The following is a 21,220-nucleotide window of genomic DNA, read 5'->3' as shown; positions in this document are numbered from 1 at the left end:
TAACCAGGCTTCTTTCTGGCAACTCCACCATGCAGCAAATTTTTGTTCAAATATCCTTGTATTGTGCTCCATGAAACTACCACACCGTCGTTTTCCAGAGTAGCCTCTATTTCTCCAGAGGTTACCTGTGGGTTTTTCTTTGTATCCCGAACATTTCTTTTAGCAGTTTTGGCTGTCTACCTGATCTTTCTCGGTCTACCTGACCTTGACTTGGTACCAAGAGATCCCCACATTTTCCACTTCATAAGTGGTCGAACAGTACTTACTATCATTTACAAGGCTTTGGATATCTTTTTATATCCTTTTCCATCTTTACGCAGTTATCCTTTTCCATCTTTTTAAACAGTTATTTTCTGCTTCCCATGGCTCAGTATCTAGCCTGCTCAGTACATCCACGTGAGAGCTAACAAACCCATTGACGATTTATCAGAGATGGAGCCTCGGTCTTGCAGTCTCTGTCTCGAGATCCCTCGAGACATAATAGATGTGGTCTTGGTCTCCAGGGTTTGGGTCTTGGTCTGCGTCTTGGTCTCCGGTGTTCTGGTCTTGGTCTGGATCTTGGTCTTGGTCACCTCTGTATAACGTGACTGATTTTCCATAGGCTAGCTAGTCCCTTTGCGCACCTGTAGTACTGTATTTGCATTTTTTCTATAATGCATTGTAGAACTGCATGTGAACTGGCACCAAACATGTCTGCAGGTAAATCATAGCTTGCTAGCTAATACGCACCTCATTATCTTAAGTGGTCTTGGTTTGTTCAGTTATACTGGTGACATAACTTATTACAGGCTGCTGTAATATTATCTTCATATATATTACCATGCCAAAGTCTTGGTTAGCTAGGCTAGGTAGCTACACTAGCTAATTTTGCCAACGTTAACATTGTGATGTGAGGGACATGAAACTTTACATTGCGGTCAGAAACTTTACATGAAAATGCCATTTCCAATTTTGACAAGTACCCACAGCCATTGATACCAATATTATGGGTATCCATAACAAACCCGACTGGGCAAAGTTAATGTTAGCCATCTAGTTACCTACCTAGCCAGTTAGCTAACGTGTTCGCTAGCTAGCTAAGCACAGCAGTGTGAAAATAAGCTATAACATGTATGGATGTGTCAGTCACACATCACTTTTTTTCTTATTTCAGTCTTTTTGTTATAATCAGTAAAGTAATTTAATCTAGTAAAGTATATTTACTTCTATATAACACTTATGCTGTGGCCTACAAAATAAAATAATTTATTTCCTTATATTCATTTTCTCATTGTCTTTGGAAGGTCTAAGGTCTCGGTCTCAGTCTTGGTCTTGTTTTTTTGTGTTCAAAATGGTCTTGGTCTTGTAATGGTCTTGACCTGCTGGGTCTTAGTCTTGGTCTGGGTTTCCAAGGTTTGGATATGGTCTTGGTCTGGGTCTCCAAGGTTGTGGTCTTGACTCCATCTCTGTTATTTATACGCAGACACTAATTGCAACTTCAACTTTAATTGCCATTTTCACCTGTGTGTGTCACCTTGTGGCCAAACATTATGTAAACTTTTGATCAGGGCCATTTGGATGATTTCTGTTCTCATTATGATTTAAAAAGGACCCAAACAACTATGTGATAATAAATGGCTTCATATCACTATCCTTAAATAAAGCTGTTTTTGCATAACCAGTCATGTTTTCAAAAAAAAAAAACACAATTTCTGCCAGGGTATGCAAACTTATGAACTGTATATTGCACGTGACACTGAATGTTATTAAGCACAATAAAACATCTAAAAGACTACTCCTGAGACACTCCAAAAACACAAACTGTCATCCATTCAAACCAAACAATGGAGTTTTAAACAGTAGTTATACAGTAGCATGAACACACTGTAACCATGGTGATATATGACCATCATCTTGTTTTGCAAAGGTTGTGTGCCGACCTTGTGTGTGTGTATGTGTGTATGTGTGTATATGTGTTTGAGTGTGTATGTTTGTGTGTCTGGGAATGTTTCTGTGGGCCTCCTTTGAGTCCCAGTTGGAGTTTTTTCCCTGAATAGCCTGTTTGAGCCCTGGGACAAGGGACAGAACAGGATGGTAATTGGACATTTGTGACATGACAAGGGTTCATTAAAATGATTAGTGTTATTTAGGAGCATTAGCCAGCATTACGGTGACCAGTGGGTTGAGTTTGTGTGTGGGTCCTATACAGGACAAGGACATCAGGGTGTTCTCTGGTTTGGGAGACAATTAAGTGTCACTGCTACTCATAAGATTCCAATGAAGTCTAAATACTAATTTGAAAGGTTGTCAGAAATGTCCTTATATAATTAATCCGCCTAGTCCTTTTGATGTAGCATAGCCTACTGAAACAAAGCAGAGTTTTAGCTCTTTTAGTTCTTAAATGATCTAGCAAGCCTAGTCTATGAACACGTCTAAACGTCTCATAGACATGTCAAAGATACTGTATGAAAGCAAAAAATACCCTTCCTAAAAACGTTCTCATTACATACAGGATGAAAACAGGACTGGTGAGAAAACCCCATCTCTGTACCCTGTAACCTACACAGGACACAGCCCTTCAGGACAGACACTAGACCTTCAGGACAGACACAAGGCCTTTATGACAGAAACCAGACCTTCAGGACAGACACAAGGCCTTTATGACAGACACCAGACCTTCAGGACAGACACAAGGCCTTTATGACAGACACCAGACCTTCAGGACAGACACAAGGCCTTTATGACAGACACCAGACCTTCAGGACAGACACAAGGCCTTTATGACAGACACCAGACCTTCAGGACAGACACAAGGCCTTTATGACAGACACCAGACCTTCAGGACAGACACCAGACCTTCAGGACAGACACCAGACCTTTATGACAGACACCAGACCTTCAGGACAGACACCAGGCCTTCAGGACAGACACCAGACCTTTATGACAGACACCAGACCTTCAGGACAGACACAAGGCCTTTATGACAGACACCAGACCTTTATGACAGACACCAGACCTTCTGGACAGACACCAGACCTTCAGGACAGACACCAGACCTTTATAACAGACACAAGACCTTTATGACAGACACCAGACCTTCAGGACAGACACAAGACCTTTATAACAGACACAATACCTTTATGACAGACACCAGACCTTCAGGACAGACACAAGACCTTTATGACAGACACAAGACCATTATGACAAACACCAGACCTTTAAGACAGACACCAGACCTTCAGGACAGAAACAAGACCATTAAGACAAACACTAGACCTTCAAGATAGACACCAAAACTTCAAGACAGACATCAGCTCTTTAAGGCCTTTAAGACAGAAACAAAATATTTAAGACAGACACAAGACCTTTAAGACATACACCAGACCTTTAAGACAGACACCAGAGCTTCAAGACAGACACCAGACCTTCAAGACAGACACCTGCTCTTTAAAACAGACACCAGGTCTTTAAGACAGACACCAGACCTTCAAGACAGACACAAGACCTTCAAGACAGACACCACACCTTCAAGACAGACACCAGGCAAGGCAACAGCTGAACTCACAGTGGAGGAGAAAAAGGAACAAAAAAACACATTGGCCAAATAATAATCTGTCAGTCAGAGCAGCCTCAGGAGAGCTATCTGGGGTTTAACGGTGATTGAAAGGTGTGACATTTGCTGAGTCGACCCCACACTGAAGTCTGTGATCCTCACAGGAGGAAGCTTCCAGCTGGGCCAATAGTTCTCCAAACCCCCCCCCCCCCCCCTTTCCCAGCCAAGCTCAACAGACGCACACAAACGCACATCCACCGAGAGAACCCAGTTGAATTGAAAATCCCCCTCGCACACCTTCTGTGAGATACGCCTGACCAGAACGAGACAGAGAGAGGAAAAGGGATGTGTGGGTTCAAAGACACTGCTGCAGACAGGTCAAACACAGTGCTGCTGTAGAATACCGAGAGGTGCAAGGAGGCCCGTAGATATCAGAGCCACGTTACAAATAGGAGCCATTAAGATATGGCCCACCCCAGCACAGCTCTGCTGCATGGGAATGTGCTGTGAAAAATGGTTGAGTGTTTGGATTTTTGTGTGAACACAAGTCGTATGCAGATGCGCATTGGGTGTGTGTGTGTGTGTGTGTGCACGCGTGCGTGCGTTCGTTCATGTTTCCTGAAGGACATCTCTGTGGTCATTAGTAGGCAGCTCAGGTCTGTAAGTGGGATTAAATGGGGTATGGAGCAGGGTGGCAGGAGAGGGTTGACTCTGGAGGGATCATGTGTGTGTGTGTGTGTGTGTGTGTGTGTCTTTTGTGGTGGCCAGAGATCAACTGGGGTGAAGCCTGATTTTCCTGCAGCAATAATTACCATAACTTGTTAAGGCACTCTCTTTTCTCATACACACACACACACACACACATTGCTGAGCTAAATAAGAGTCCTCAAAGAGACCTTAATGGGGAGAGGCTTGCCAGGTAACCCATTCACTCACTCCTGTCTGCAACTGCAGCACTGAACCCCTATACTCTTCAATTCTCTAATGGACCCAGTGTGGCTGGGTGTGTGTGTTTGTGTATATTTTGTTTCACTCCTACTGTCTGTCCTTCAATCCTGAGACGGGTACTGATACAGCATACAGGGAAATGAGATGGGAAGCATCTCAATTAGGAAGCAGAGGGTACCAACCTGGATACACGTCAGTGGATCAACATACCGAGCAACCCCTTTAAACAGCGGGCCCACTGTTCGTTTGATTACCGTCAGACACAAGGACTCTATCAGAGCATGAGGTCCCATACCAGCAGGCTCAGAGGCAGTTTCTAATGGTCTAATGGTCCATTGGTCACTCAACACCTGTACTAGTCTGACTGACCGTACACACACACACTCACACTAAGGCCGTGCGTAGACAGTCTTTGTATAGTCAAGGTGCGTAGACAGTCTTTGTATAGTCAAGGTTTTTTTGTAATTTTGGCTCAGTCACAGCAGCCTATATTTTCTTATATATTGACGTATAAAGTTTGGTTACATTGCACACTTAAAACAGGACAACTCTGTTTGCATTTGGCAACTTTATCCTTCCCCGGTACTTCATTTCTTTACTTATATTATTTGGTCAAGTCGGTCTCATTTTCATGCATTTATGTTCTTTACCAAAAAACTGTCTCCCTCCCTCTAACACCACACAATTTCAATCTATGAATTGCTTTACTCAATTACAGGAAGGGAATGGGCTTAATGGTGAACAAGGAATATATGCATAGTATATCTTAACATAAAATATAGATATTAATCTGGCAACAGTTAATTTCATTTGACAATACCCATATATATTCTAGCTCACAACAGTTATATACATTATCAAAGCAGACGTATAATAACTTTGGTCAGTAAAATGGCAATAAGGCCAGTATAGTAATTATTAAATTGTTGTGAATGGTGTTTATACAACAACTGCTAAAACTATAGCATGAGAATAATAAATATAAAAAATAGCAGTATTTCACTATAAACATTACTGAAAAACCTCTTGCCACTGAGCACAGGACATTGCAAAGCATTCAAAACACAGCTCTGGAACAAATTTTGAGACCACTGTACCTTTTTCTTTCCTTTCCAAAAAAAAAAGGTACAGTGGTCTCTTCAATTTTTTCCAGAGCTGTACATCTTTCTGTTTGAAAATGTAACTTTCATTTTATATCACTCATTTGGGTGGCATAAAAAACAAAACAAAATGGCTTATAGAGCTTTGCATTTTCATTGGCTCTCCCTCAGACCGTGGAAGGAGGCCACATATTTGGCTGCCAAATCAACACCTTTTGGTTTTTCTCACAATACATATTTGATTTATTCCTAGTTCTTTTATGGTTTTAAATTCTTAAATTGACTGATCATTTTTAAGAAAGAAAGCTTCTCTAAGTCTTAGTATTTGTCACAGTGTAATAGGAAATATAGCACAGTCTCAAGCTATCCCAGGGAGCAGAGTGAGCACAGCTTGTCCTCTTCCCAGGAGCATAGGGAACACAGCCTGTCTTCTCCTGGGAGCCTCAGTGCTAGCTAAATATGGGGACTATGTCTCTAAATTCATGTCATGGCATTTCAGAACTTTGCAGGGGTAGGAATGAGAGTCTCCTGTTTTTAGGTGGCTAACAAATGTAATTGCTCGTTAAAAATATCTATATCATTTATAATGGATATTGGCCTAATTCTTTCCGGCATGCATTTGAGGCATTTCTCTGTATTGCAAGAATTATTTTGAAAATGTTGGCATGCAGGATTTTAATTGGCAGTTGCTCCCGGGTATCTCTCACTCTTTCTCTCCCAATCTATCTGTCTGCTCTGTATCTAGTTCTCTGTGTATTGGTCTCTCACCCTCAGGCTGCTGTTTCACAACCACCAGGCCCTAGAGAGATCTACAGAGAGTTGACATCATCTTTCAGCAATTGGGAGATTATTCTGAAAGTAGCCAACTAAACTTTTAAATGCATGTGCAACAAAGAGCATTTCAGTTCTTATTAATTGAAAAGCTGTTCCCCAGTGGGTTTATAATGTTAACATTGGTACACTTTTAGAAAGGATACATTGTGTAAGGCTACCATCCAAGTGTATTGGTCACTGGAGGACAAAACAAAAGTTCCACTCTTTACCCTGACAACACAGTTAAGTTGCCCAGTGGTTTGGGATTAATTTATGTGGGCCGCTTACACCAGCTTATCATTGTACATCCCAAGGACTGTAAATTTAGCGCCTACAGTGTCAGCTATAACGTTAATTATTGTGACTCCAGACAATACAAATTCTCTCGCCCATCACTGTCAACATGACTTTATTTTATACATTTTAGTGCCGGGCTGAGTTTTGTTCCAAGCGTTACTGAGACCGCAGAGGCTTTATCACTGTAGCTTGGCACAGAATGAGGGGAATTCTGGGGATTGAAATTGACTGAAACTGGCAACTGGGAACATCAGGATTGGTCAGGTCAAACATGTTTTAAAAATATATTTTTGTTCACCACAACGCACGTGTTCACCGTATCGTGTGTGTTCACCGTATCGTGTGTGTTCAATGTATCGTGTGTGTTCACCGCATCATATGTGTTCACCTTATCGTGTGTGTTCACCTTATCGTGTGTGTTCACCGTATTGTTTGTGTTCACCGTATTGTTTGTGTTCACCGTATCATATGTGTTCACCGTATCGTGTGTGTTCACCGCATCATATGTGTTTACCGTATGGTGTGTGTTCACCTTATCGTGTGTGTTCACCGTATTGTTTGTGTTCACCGTATTGTATGTGTTCACTGTATCGTAGGTGTTCATCGTAACACGTGTTCACCATAGCGTATGTGTTCCTTGTATCGTAGGTGTTCATCGTAACAGGTGTTCAACGCATCGTATGTGTTCACCATATCGTATGTGTTCACCATATCGTATGTGTTCACCGTATTGTTTGTGTTCACCATATTGTGTGTGTTTACCGTATCGTGTGTGTTCACCGTATCGTGTGTGTTCACCGTATTGTATGTATTCACTATAGCGTATGTGTTCACTGTATCGCAGGTGTTCACTGTATCGTGTGTGTTCACTGTATTGTATGTATTCACTATAGCGTATGTGTTCACTGTATCGTGTGTGTTCACTGTATTGTATGTATTCACTATAGCGTATGTGTTCACTGTATCGCAGGTGTTCATCATAACACGTGTTCACCGCATCGTTATGTGTTCATCGTACCGTATGTTTTCACCATAATGCATGTTTTCACTGAATCGTATGTGTTCACCGTATCATATGTGTTCACTGTATCGTATGTGTTCACCGTATCGTATGTGTTCACCGTATCGTATGTGTTCACTGTATCGTAGGTGTTCATCATAACACATGTTCACCGCATCGTATGTTTTCACCACAACGCATGTGTTGATCGTATCGTGTGTGTTCACTTTATCCTGTATGTTCACCTTATTGTATGTGTTCACCGTATCGTAGGTGTTCACGTAAAACGTGTTCACTATAGCGCATGTGTTCATCGTATCGCATGTGTTCACCGTATCGCATGTGTTCATCGTATCGCATGTGTTCACCGTATCACATGTGTTCACCGTATCGCATGTGTTCACCGTATCGCATGTGTTCATCGTATCGCATGTGTTCATCGTATCGCATGTGTTCACCGTATCGCATGTGTTAATCGTATCGCATGTGTTAATCGTATCGCATGTGTTAATCGTATCGCATGTGTTCATCGTATCGCATGTGTTCACCGTATCGCATTTGTTAATCGTATCGCATGTGTTAATCGCATCGCATGTGTTAATCGTATCGCATGTGTTAATCGTATCGCATGTGTTCATCGTATCGCATGTGTTCACCGTATCGCATGTGTTCATCGTATCGCATGTGTTCACCGTATCGTGTGTGTTCATACGATACCCCCCCCTCCAAACGTCTTCAAATGTTTCTCCATCTATTATCTTATACCATTGCCTCCTACATCAATAAACTGATGCTGTCTACTTTTATCTATGCATATTTAGTGATGGAAAAGAGAAAAAATAAAGCACAATCGCATCAGCACAATAAATGGACAGAAGCCTATTGATCATTGTTCAACACCAAGGAGAGCGCTACATAGCTCTGTGCTGGGGGGGATTAGGTGAAGAAAGGCTATGATTACTACAGGACCCAGGCAGTGATGTTGCGCACTGTTAGTTTTGTCATCCTTTTATTGATTTAGTCTAGTTGTAGGCATTTTGCCTAAAATATCTTTCAGTTTTAGACACAAATAATTTCATTTAAATTATGATTTTGTCTAGTTATTGTCAAAAAGACGATAATAAAGAGTCATTTCAGTCATCAAAATGCCCTAATGTTTTAGTCACATTTTAGTCCAATCACAGTTATTGCCTCATTAACCTATAGTAGCCTAAACACATCACCATATTTAATAAGGCCAATGGAACTTATTATAATGTTTCACTTACAATGCTGATATTGCCTACAATTACTGTGTGCACAGTGTGGAAGCATGACATTTCCAGAATGTATCCTAATTAGCCAGTGGAAACTGTGTATTTCACAACCAATATTGTTCAAGCAGTTTATTTGACATGGTTGGAAATATCAGCGTTTTCGCCGTATTCCGCGCTTTTCGCCGTATTGCGCGCGTTTTCGCCGAATCACGCAGGTTTTCGCCGTATCGCACGCGTTTTCGCCGTATCGCGCGCGTTTTCACCATATCGCGTGTTTTAACTGTGTTGTGCGTTTACACAGTATTGCGTGTTTTCACCGTATCGCGTGTGTTTGTTGCAGGGAGCTGGTTGGGTCCCTTGCTGCCCTGGGGCTTCAGAGCCCATTTCCCGTTGTGCAGTGTGATAAGTTTCCCTGTCAGATCCTCCCAGCACCACTATATTTCTGATAAGCTCTGCTGCTAGTTTTCCCGACCTCTGGCACAGAGATCAATTTGAGATTGATTCGGAATGCCCTGCCGGGCCGAGCTGGGAGATCAATTTGAGATGGATTGTTCACGCCAGGGGGCAACGGAACACACAGCTCTCTCTCCCTTTCCTGCTTTCTTTACCTCCCCACTTTCTCCTCATCTCTCTGTCCCTCCCTGCTGTTCCATCTGTTTCTCATCCCCTCTCACCCTCCCCTTTTTCTACATCACTGTTCTTGCCCTTTCCGTTTCTCTCTGTCATTCTCTCCATCTCTCTCTCTTATTCTCTCTATTTGCTTTCAGTAGGACAGTCCATTTTCCTTCTCTTTTTCTCCATCTTCCTGTACATCCTCTCTCTCTGTCTCTTCTTTCCCGCCCATGTCCTCTTTCCCCTTGCTCCCTCCCTCTCCCAGTGTGTGTGTGTGTGTGTGTGTGTGTCAGGCAGCCGAGGAGTAGTAGGGGTAGGGATGACTCCATTAGCTTAGGGCCAGCTCCTGTGGAGAGATAAGCCTGAGGCCACCTCATCTTGCTTGGTAATGTCCACACACACTCACACAGACCACAGAGAATACACACAGACACGCCAAACAAACGCACAGGCCCACACACACACACATACACATACATGGGTCATCAAGCTCAGGACAAAGCTATCTCCGTCCCTCCACCCCTTCACCCCCTAACCACTCCAGGAGGATGAGGTAGTAAAGGAGTATCACAGTGGTGCATCATCTACCGTGTTTTGGTGACCTCACAGTGTGATTAGCAGTCAGAACCAAGCGCAGGGAGACGTGATCCAACAGATCCCAGAGACTAACATTCACCTATGACTCCTGGCCCAGCAGGGAAAGGGGCTGAGGTCAAGAGCCTGCCCTTGGTTGGGTTACCAATGCAGCTAGAGCCCCTGCAGGGATATGAAGCCCCCACACCTGGATGGATGTCTACCAACCTGTCCCCACTCTATTAGTCAGAGTAACTGGGTTGGGGTCACCGGTAACAGGACCCCTCCACTGGAGGTTTAAGGTCTCATCCCAACACTGACCACAATCCAAATACCACACTAAAATATTTGACACCAATTTAGCTGTCAACAGCCCGAATCCCACAGTCCCACATCCCTCCCGGAGATATGCCAGGGTGAGGGGTAGAGTGGTATGGGGAATGACATTGGCCTCAGCAGCTGCAGATCCTTCATGCTTGCCATAGAGCCCACCTCTTTTACCCCTCTGAATCTGTGACAGATGGGTCTGGTCTATAATTACCCCCCTCCACCCCGCAATGTCCCATCTAAAGCCCCCCTGCCCCCCGCCCCCCACTCCTTCCTCTGTTAATGAAAACAAAGTGGACTGAAAATACACAGGACCAGATGCCCAGTACTCACTGCCCTGTGTTCAGTCAGACCTCCTCATCTCCCTCCTCCTCATTCACTCCACTAAAGCAGACAGCACTGGCCAGCATAGTGCCAGGGAACACCCCGGACCTTCGTATTTACAAGGCCCACTCTTCTGTGCAGGACTGCTTTATCACAACAACATTTGTGAGTCTTTACCCACTAATTGCTCATTTCAGGTGTAGCCACAAAAGTCTGTAATTTGAGTCTTTTTCCGAAACCAAAGGAGGCATTTTGGTGGTGAGTCTTCAGTCCCTTGGGCAGATGTTTCATCACTGAACTATAGAGATACCCAATAAGACCCCTAACATTCCTCAACCTTTATTCATTAACTTACTATAACATCTGCTGTTACATAAAAAGCACAATTACAGAGAAGACCTCTTTTCTCACACAATAATGAACTTATTACGCACACATGCTTCAAGCACTGCCTTAATCCTCCAGCTCTGCGTGCCATGGGAATGTGTGTGTGTGTGTGTGTGTTTGTTTGTGTGTTTGTGTGTGCTCTAGAGACAGAGACTGTTGGCCTTCCATAGCACCTGAGCCTCTTTGTAAAGGACATGCAGTATAGTGAGCTTTTGTAGCGGTGCAGTGGAGCACAGGGAGTGCTGGGCAGCTGCATCTGGGCCCTGAGCAGTGAAACTGTAAAACTGCCCCTATCCCTCATCACACAGCTGGGCCACACAGAGCCACACTGTCTCATCTCTGGAGCAAACAAACCATGACAAAACCCTCTGCCATCTGGGTCATCCCGGAGCACTGTCTTCAGTGTGACAAATAACAGTGAGAAGAAAGAAAACCTACGATATGCTAGGTAATGCAATAGTTACTCATATGAACTAAGGGTCTATTCGCATTAACAGCAGTTATCAGGATGACATTTTAATTAGAATACCTTTTTCCTACAGTGTACTTATGATTTAGCCTTGGGAATGGCAGGAGAGAGCTTGTACTGAAAGAGCAGTGTGCTGGATTTGTGCACCGAAGGTTTGGACCACTGCATCGCCTCAGACCACTGAATACATTTTTGAATATGTAGATACACCTTTCGATTCCCATTTTTTACTGAAACGTATTGGGTCATCAGAGATAAGAGTCTTTGTCTCTGCTGTGGACCTGGTCTTGTTTACCACGATCAACAACAAAACCAGCAAGTGAAATTTCATATTGGGTCTTATACTAATACTATTTATCTATTTAAAAGTTGACATTATAAAAAAGAAATATTACCAGTGCCAATGTTGTAAAATCTATTTTTTTTATCTCAGAAATATCTGGTAGTTGGTGTTAACTGCCTTGTTCAAGGACAGAATAATATATTTTTTACCTTGCCAATTTAGGGATTAGGTCTTGCAACATTTTGGTTCCTGGTTCGATGCTCTAAGTGCCACCCCTGCCTGACCTTCCCTTACCCTAATCTTAACATTAACCCTTACCTGAGTGGTAACATTAACCTAAAAAACCTAACCTTCATGGCTAAATGTAACTTAAACGTAATGACGAAACCCTAAATCTGACACTGTTAACCACTTATCGGTGGGATGGAATTAGCATTGTATGTAGTGGGGATTTGTCAGGTTTCAGAAACCTTTCTGGGGACATCTGGTTGCCACCTGTACACAGACAGGGATCTCACACATGCACAAACACAGATACTCACAATAGTTTATTTGAACCCACAAATAATAATTTACAATTCAAAAAACATGTTAAATCTCTGCTAGGGCCACCTCCTTCACATTCTGTAGTTTCATGATCACAGGAACAAAAGAAATGCCAATCATATCAAGCCTTCTTCCCACTCGGCCTGCGACGTAAAGTCCAAATCAGCCGCATCTTTTCTGCAGAGGATACACTTTAATTGATTTATTCATTAATGAATAAATGTTGTTATTAGTTTTACAATTCTACTGGCGACATTTTGTTTATTTCACTTCAGACCATTTCAGAAAGTAATCTGTGAGAGAGCATGTCTTTGGTAAGAAGGTCTTCTCTTGACGCGTGAACATGTGACCATCATCAGCTCACCTCTGTCCCGATATTGGTGACTGGCCATGTGCTGGGCCACACTGGCATAGCCAGTTCAACCAATGGTTAACAGCTGGAAGGAATGTAACAGCACTTCATCAGCAGACTGTTTTTATGTGAATCCTGAGTGAGATCGGTTTAGTCAGCTGCTTTCCACAAATAACTAGGGGAAAGGATCCTTTGTTCAAATAGCATATAATGTTCAGATAAGACTGAGGAAATTTCCTTCAGTGCATTTATCGTTAGGCTGTGTGAGTAGTACCGAAGGCCATTCTGGAAGCATAGGGTAAAACTGGAAGCATAGGGTATCTATGATCCAGGGTTAGATGTTGTTTGGTAGAAATAAGGCCTGTATCTATGATCCAGGGTTAGATGTTGTTTGGTAGAGATAAGGCCTGTATCTATGGTCCAGGGTTTATATTGGGAGCAGACAATCTTCAGACAGACATCTACTGAACACCTTAAAGGATGACAAATGTCTGTCCATGTAGATAGATCATCTGGACTTTGTTGTCTTTGAGTACTCTGGGGACCAGGGCACCGATCCATGAGTCAGGTACTTCTCATTAATCAAGCAGACATTGAAGATATTCATGAGGGAATGGGAGGACTGGGGCCTTGTGGCCTTTAAAGTATTGTAAGTGACACAATCTGATCCACTTGTTATTAGGTAGGGAAGTCCAAATGCTTTCTACCTCTTCAAGGGTGAAATTACATGTCTCTGGGAACAGCCAGGTTGTACCATTTCCATGGTTTCACACCAAGGGGGTGTGGCCAGCAGTACTCTACCAGATGGGGCTTGACATTTATTAAACACACACACACACACGTAACACACACTAATACAAAATCCCATTTTATATTTATTTTACTTGTATAATTCCACATCCTGTAAACCAACAGAGGATGACCATTTCTAATCCATTTGCACACCCTCTCCTGGTAATACAAGTTGGATAAAAACTTGTAGTTTTTCTCGGTTTCTAAGTAGCTTTTAATGAAACTGAGGTCCTGTTGATCTCCATTATAACCTAATGAGAACAACAGTATTCTTTATAGCAGTCATTTCTCATTGCTTGCACAACATGTTTTCGTAAACAGTTAAAACACGGTTAATATTATATAATATTATGTTTTGATTCATATCCTAAAATATCTTTTTAAATCATAAAACAAAGAGAAATGGCATTGACAAAACTATTGACTCTACTGTATCTAGACTTAATGTGGTAGCTCAGCCTTTGGCTAAAATAATTGCAATTATGTATTTCCTATAACCATGGATGAGCTTCTTCACCTCTGGCAGTCTGGCCCAGTTTTCTTTTGCAAACTGCTCCAGTTCTCCCAAATACTGCTTTCAGTATTTATCCAGTGTGCTTGACTTGGTCCGGAACGGCATACCGGTACATCTAATTTTAGGCAAACAGCGTTCCGGTTCCTTTTCAAGGCAGAAGAGCCGTCTGGGATGTCTGGGGTAGGCTACTTTAATGGAACAAGCCTTATTAACCCTGGATCATGGATACAGGCCTTATTAACACATACATTTTGATTAACATAGTGTACAGCAATGTATGATTTGTCAGTTCCTGCATTTATTTTATTCCAAGTTAAGCGCTGGATCTATCCACAGCTTTTCAGTAAGACTTTGGACCCATGTTCTGCAGGAGGACCCATGTCCTGCTTTTTGTCACTCGGTTGGACATTTTGGTCCAAAATGCCTTATTCTTCTGATTTTATGATGCCATGCGCATGCTCTCAAGGTATCTAGTGTGAGAGTCAGCACAGCATCAGTGAACCTTTTTCATTTGACTCTGGGAAAAGTGTTCTTTTCTTAGAAGGCTTCATTTTGTTTTCTGAGAACAGAGATGGTGTGCTTTACCAAAAAGCTCTAATTTCGTCTCATCTGTCCACAAGAGATTGTTGGATGTTCAGGTGTGTTGTGAAAGTTGTAATCAGGCATTCTTATGTCTCTCTTGACAGTGGGCTGAATATGGCTACAATATTGTGTCTCACTGGCAATGAAGTATTCACGGTTTTCAATATTTTCTCAATTCTCATTCTTTGTTCAAAGCAAACAGTTTTCGACAGAATTTCCAAGTAGAATTCATGTTTTCAAAATAATTAACCATTGGTCCAAATTGAAACATTGGCCAAAATGACAAACTACGACTATCAATATATGCTAGCATGGTTAAGCCTCTTTTATTTGTATGTGTGTGCCATTTGATGGTTCTATAATTATAGAATATACCATAAAAGGCAAGTAAACATCTTATCACAGTATAGGCTGTATTATTTGGTTACCTAAAATGGTATATTACCTAAAATATCACTGAAGAGCATAAAAATCCAGAAAAACATAGTCAGTATTTGAGGCTCAAATTTAATCTAAAACTATAGTTCTTTGTACTCCACCACCACTTTTCTGAACCTCGCTTCCCTTCACCTTGTTTGGTAAATTTTTGCCAATAGCAACTCATAAGTGAACTGTTTATGCATGAATAAACAATTATGCAAAGAATTTTTGTATTATGTGCAGAAGAGGTTTACGTTCAAGGAAGTAGTTTGTATCAGCTGTTTGACATGCTTTACTAATTTTTTGGGGGGGGGGGTTTGTTGATTTGTTGTCACTGTGTTTAGCATTAACATTGTGTGTGAAAGCAAATAGAAATTACTTACTGTTATGCAAAAAGAGAGTTCTGCTGTGTTATAATGCAGATAAACCGGTACACATTTTCATTAAAAGTACAAACCTGATTCCAAAAAAGTTGGGACACTGTACAAATAGTGAGTAAAAAAGGAATGGAAAAATTTACAAAATAAGAGGCCGGAAAAGTTTAATGTACAGATAAGGAACAGCTGGAGGACCAATTTGCAACTTATTATGTCAATTGGCAACATGATTGGGTATAAAAAGAGCCTCTCAGAGTGGCAGTGTCTCTCAGAAGTCAAGATGGGCAGAGGATCACCAATTCCCCCAATGCTGTGTCGAAAAATAGTGGAGCAATATCAGAAAGGAGTTTCTCAGAGAAAAATTGCAAAGAGTTTGAAGTTATCATCATCTACAGATTCAGAGAATCTGGAACAATCTCTGTGCGTAAGGGTCAAGGCCGAAAAACCATACTGAATGCCCGTGATCTTCGGGCCCTCAGACGGCACTGCATCACATACAGGAGTAATGGAAATCACAACATGGGCTCAGGAATACTTCCAGAAAACATTGTTGGTGAACACAATCCACCGTGCCATTCGCCGTTGCCGGTTAAAACTCTATAGGTCAAAAGAGAAGCCGTATATAAACAGGATCCAGAAGAGCAGACGTTTTCTCTGGGTCAAGGATAATTTAAAATGAACTGTGGCAAAGTGGAAAATTGTTCTGTGGTCAGACAAATCAAAATTTGAAGTTCATTTTGGAAAACTGGGACGCCATGTCATCAGGACTAAAGAGGACAAAGACAACCCAAGTTGTTATCAGCGCTCAGTTCAGAAGCCTGCATCTCTGATGGTATGGGGTTGCATGAGTGCATGTGGCATGGGTAGCCTACACATCTGGAAAGGCACCATCAATGCTGACCATTATATCCAAGTTCCAGAACAACATATGCTCCCATCCAGACGTCGTCTCTTTCAGGGAAGACCTTGCATTTTCCAATATGACAATGCCAGACCACATACTGCATCAATTACAATGTCATGGATGCATAGAAGAAGGATCCGGGTACTGAAATGGCCAGCCTGCAGTCCAGATCTTTCACCCATAGAAAACATTTGGCGCATCATAAAGAGGAAGGTGCGACAAAGAAGACCTAAGACAGTTGAACAACTAGAAGCCTGTATTAGATATGAATGGGACAACATTCCTATTCATAAACTTGAGCAAATTGTCTCCTCAGTCCCCAGATGTTTGCAGTCTGTTATAAAAAGAAGAGGGGATGCTACACAGTGGTAAACATGGCCTTGTCCCAACTTTTTTGAGATGTGTCGATGCCATGAAATTTAAAATCAACTTATTTTTCCCTTAAAGTGATACATTTTCTCAGTTTAAACATTTGATATGTCATCTATGTTGTTTTCTGAATAAAATATTGAAATTTGAAACTTCCACATTATTGCATTCTGTTTTTATTCACAATTGTACAGTGTCCCAACTTTTTTGGAATTGGGTTTGTATATTAGGAATCGAGAAAAACTGTAATTGAATAAAATGCAGGGGTGCCAATAATTGTGGCCATGACTCTATGTCTGCAATCCTTCCTATAAATTACACTTCTACGGATTAAATTGAGTCCTTAGTCAGTTAGTTGTAAGATACCTGCCACCCCTTTAACTTTGACAGCCCTTGTACAAATCAACTTATAGCCAAATAGTAGTAAACTCTTGCATGCATTAATGTATATGTGGCTCAGACACACTGCCATACACACTGCCATACCTAGTTGCATAAGTGTGCACACCCTAAACTAATACTTTGTTGAAGCACCTTTTGGTTTTATTACAGCTCTCAGTCTTTTTGGGTAGGAGTCTATTAGCATGGCACATTTTGACGTTGCAATATTTGGCCATTCTTCTTTGCAAAAGTGCTCCAAATCTGTCAGATTGCGAGGACATCTCCTGTGCACAGTCCTCTTCAGATCACCCCACAGATGTAAAATTTGATTCAGGTATGGGCTCTGGCTGGGCCATTCCAAAATGTTAACCTTCTTCTGGTGAAGCCATGCTTTGGTGGATTTGGATGTGTGGTTTGGGTTGTTGTCGTGCTGAAAGGTGAACTTCATCCTCATCCTCAGCTTTCTAATGGATGCCTGAAAGTTTTGTGCCAAAATTGCCTGGTATTTGGAACTGTTTATAACTCCCACCAACCTTCCAGCTGAAGAAAAACAGCCCCAAAGCATGATGCTATCACCACCATGTTTCATTGTGGGTATGATGTTCTTTGGGTGATGTGTAGCGTTGTTTTTGCGCCAAAAATACCTTTTGGAATTATGGCCAAAAAGTTCAATCTTGGTTTCATCAGACCATAACACATTTTCCCACATGCTTTTGGGGGACTTGAAGTTTGTTTTTGCAAACTTCAGCTGGGCTTGGATGTTTTTCTTTGTAAGAAAAGGATTCCATCTTGCCACCCTACCCCGTAGCCCATTCATATGAAGAATACGGGAGATTGTTGTCACATGTAGCACACAGCCAGTACTTGCCAGAAATTCCTGCAGTTCCTTTAATGTTGCTGTTGGCCTCTTGGAAGCCCCCCATACTAGTTTTCTTCTCGTCTTTTCATCAATTTTGGTGGGACGTCCAGTTGTTAGTAATGTCTCTGTTGTGCCATATTTTCTCCACTTGCTGATGACTGTCTTCACTGTGTTCCATGGTATATCTAATGCTTTGGAAATTTTTTGTATCCTTCTCCTGACTGATATCTTTCAACAATGAGATACCTCTGATGCTTTGGAAGCTCCCTGCGAACCATGGCTTTTGCTTTGAGACACAACTAAGAAAATGTCTGGAAAATCCTACTTGAACAGCTGAACTTTATTTGTGATTAATCAGAGTCACTTAAAATGATGGCAGGTGTTTGAATGTGATTGGTTAATTCTGAACACAGTCACATCCCCAGTTATGAGAGGGTGTGCACACTTATGTAACCAGGTAATTGTAAGGTTTTTATTTTTCATTTTTCCCCCTAGAAGATTTCAGTTTGTTTTTCAATTGAATTGTTCACATTATAGGTCACATTAAGAGTGGAAAAAGGTATGACATGATTTCTCGTTGTCTCATTCTTTTACATCATAAAATCCTGGCATTTTAACAGGGGTGTGTAGACTTTTTATATCCACTGTATAGCGTCGTATCCCTTTCCTGATACAACATATACACAATCAGCCAGCTTTCTCAGCACACAGGTACCATTACTCTGGTTTAGCTGCATGACTGCGTATTGAATGGCTCGCCATTAAGCGTAATCAGATTCAATCACATGAATGCATTTCATCAAAAGATTGATTAAAACATTGACTGATAGAGACGAGACACTGCCACAGGTTGCAATCAATATGAGCCAACACAGCCCAGATAAAACATTCAGTCCTTGATCTTATAAGATCATATTACAGTACTGATTACAGTGGCTGAGTTAGGACAAACGCTCTACTAAATTCTGAATGTAATTTACTATATACAATGGGGAGAACAAGTATTTGATACACTGCCGATTTTGCAGGTTTTCCGACTTACAAAGCATGTAGAGGTCTGTCATTTTTATCATAGGTACACTTCAACTGTGAGAGACGGAATCTAAAACAAAAATCCAGAAGATCACATTGTATGATTTTTAAATAATTAATTTGCATTTGATGTGAGTGTCTACATCAATGTGAGTGTCTACATCAATGTGAGTGTCTACATCAATGTGTGTGTCTACATCAATGTGAGTGTCTACATCAATGTGTGTCTACATCAATGTGAGTGTCTACATCAATGTGTGTCTACATCAATGTGAGTGTCTACATCAATGTGAGTGTCTACATCAATGTGAATGTCTACATTGCTGTGTCTATATTGATGTGAGTGTCTACATTGATGTGTCTACATTGATGTGAGTGTCTACATTGATGTGTCTACATTGATGTGTCTATATTGATGTGAGTGTCTACATTGATGTGTCTACATTGATGTGTCTATATTGATGTGAGTGTCTACATTGATGTGTCTACATTGATGTGAGTGTCTACATTGATGTGTCTACATTGATGTGAGTGTCTACATTGATGTGTCTAAATTGATGTGTCTATATTGATGTGAGTGTCTACATTGATGTGTCTACATTGATGTGTCTATATTGATGTGAGTGTCTACATTGATGTGTCTACATTGATGTGTCTACATTGATGTGAGTGTCTACATTGCTGTGTCTACATTGATGTGAGTGTCTACATTGATATGTCTATATTGATGTGAGTGTCAACAGTGATGTGAGCGTCTACATTGATGTTAGTGTCTACATTGATGTGTCTATATTGATGTGAGTGTCTACATTGATGTGAGTGTCTACATTGATGTGTCTATATTGATGTGAGTGTCAACAGTGATGTGAGCGTTTACAATGATGTGAGTTTCTACCCTGATGTGTCTACATTGATGTGAGTGTCGACAGAATGTGTTTCTACACAGATGTGAGTTTCTACATTGATGTGAGTGTCTACATTGATGTGAGTGTCTACAGTGATGTGAGTGTCTACATTGATGTGAGTGTCTACAGTGATGTGTCTACATTGATGTGTGTCCACAAGGATGTGAGTGTCTACATTGATGTGAGTGTCTACAGTGATGTGTCTACATTGATGTGTGTCCACAAGGATGTGAGTGTCTACATTGATGTGTGTCTACAGTGATGTGAGTGTCTACAGTGATGTATCTACATTGATGTGTGTGTCTACAGCAATGTGTGTCTATATTGATGTGTGTCTACAGTGATGCCAGTGAGTCTAAAGACATGAACGTGTTAAAAATAATGTGAAAGCGTTAAAGAGAAGTGAATGTGTCGAACTTGATGTGAGCATGTGTAATGTGATGTGGAGGGGTTTAAGTGAAGTATGAGTGACTAAATAATGTAATTGTGTCTGATGTTGTGTGAATATGTCTGAAATAACGTGAAAGTGTCTGAAGTGAAATGAATGTGTTTGAAGTGATGTGAAAGTGTTGAAGTAATGTGATGCCCTCAGATATATGACCAGTGGCACCTTGAGGGATCTTCAGTTACGTCATTATCTGTAAAAGCCCCTTTTCAAATGCAACACAAAACCTTTTCTGGAGAAAAACAGCACTGAACAAGACTGTTTGTCTTCTGTGAATAAATGCAATGTCTGAAGCGGGACTAACATCCATCACTAGGTCAATCAAATAATATTGTAACCAAAAACTTTTTTACTAGCTAATACTAACTTACAAGGTGTAAAATCGAGGACATTAGAAGACAAAAAAGCTAGACATCGATGTCAAATGATGGAGTTAATAAAAGTGGCACATGGATAAAGAGTTAGTCTGTTTGTTATCAGAGAAACTTTTCCGAACATTCTATGCTGAAGCAGAATTCAAATTTATGAAAAAAACAGACACTTCTGATGCTGTACGTTTCAAATTGTCTGAATCAAGTGCTGCTATTGACAGACCAAATGTACTTTAGCTGTATTCTATGTCTGAAAAAGTTATGTCTATCTAGTTTTATGAGTGTTTGAGATGATTTGAAGTGGTCTAAGGTGATGTTAGGGTTTCTAGTGATGTGAGTTTCTAAAGTGATAAGAGACTTTCTAAAGTCATGTGAAAGTTTCTAAAGTTATGTGAGAGCTTCCAAAGTGAAGAGAATTTCTGAGGTGATCTAAGTCTCTAAAATGATGTG

The 21,220-nt window shown here is 41.2% G+C and overlaps 1 protein-coding gene across 2 annotated transcripts in view; it reads right to left on the bottom strand.

Annotated features, from left to right (window-relative positions):
* Positions 1-21,220, bottom strand: part of LOC105015999 (RNA-binding Raly-like protein) — a 60,117-nt gene that overhangs the window by 27,405 nt on the left and 11,492 nt on the right. The gene's annotated exons all lie outside the window — the stretch shown is intronic.

This window comes from Esox lucius, chromosome 2 (assembly GCF_011004845.1).
Source record: "Esox lucius isolate fEsoLuc1 chromosome 2, fEsoLuc1.pri, whole genome shotgun sequence".
In the NCBI taxonomy this organism is placed as follows: domain Eukaryota; kingdom Metazoa; phylum Chordata; class Actinopteri; order Esociformes; family Esocidae; genus Esox; species Esox lucius.
The sequence above is the reverse complement of the archived record's forward strand: the minus strand, read 5'-3'. Positions and strand labels throughout refer to the sequence as shown.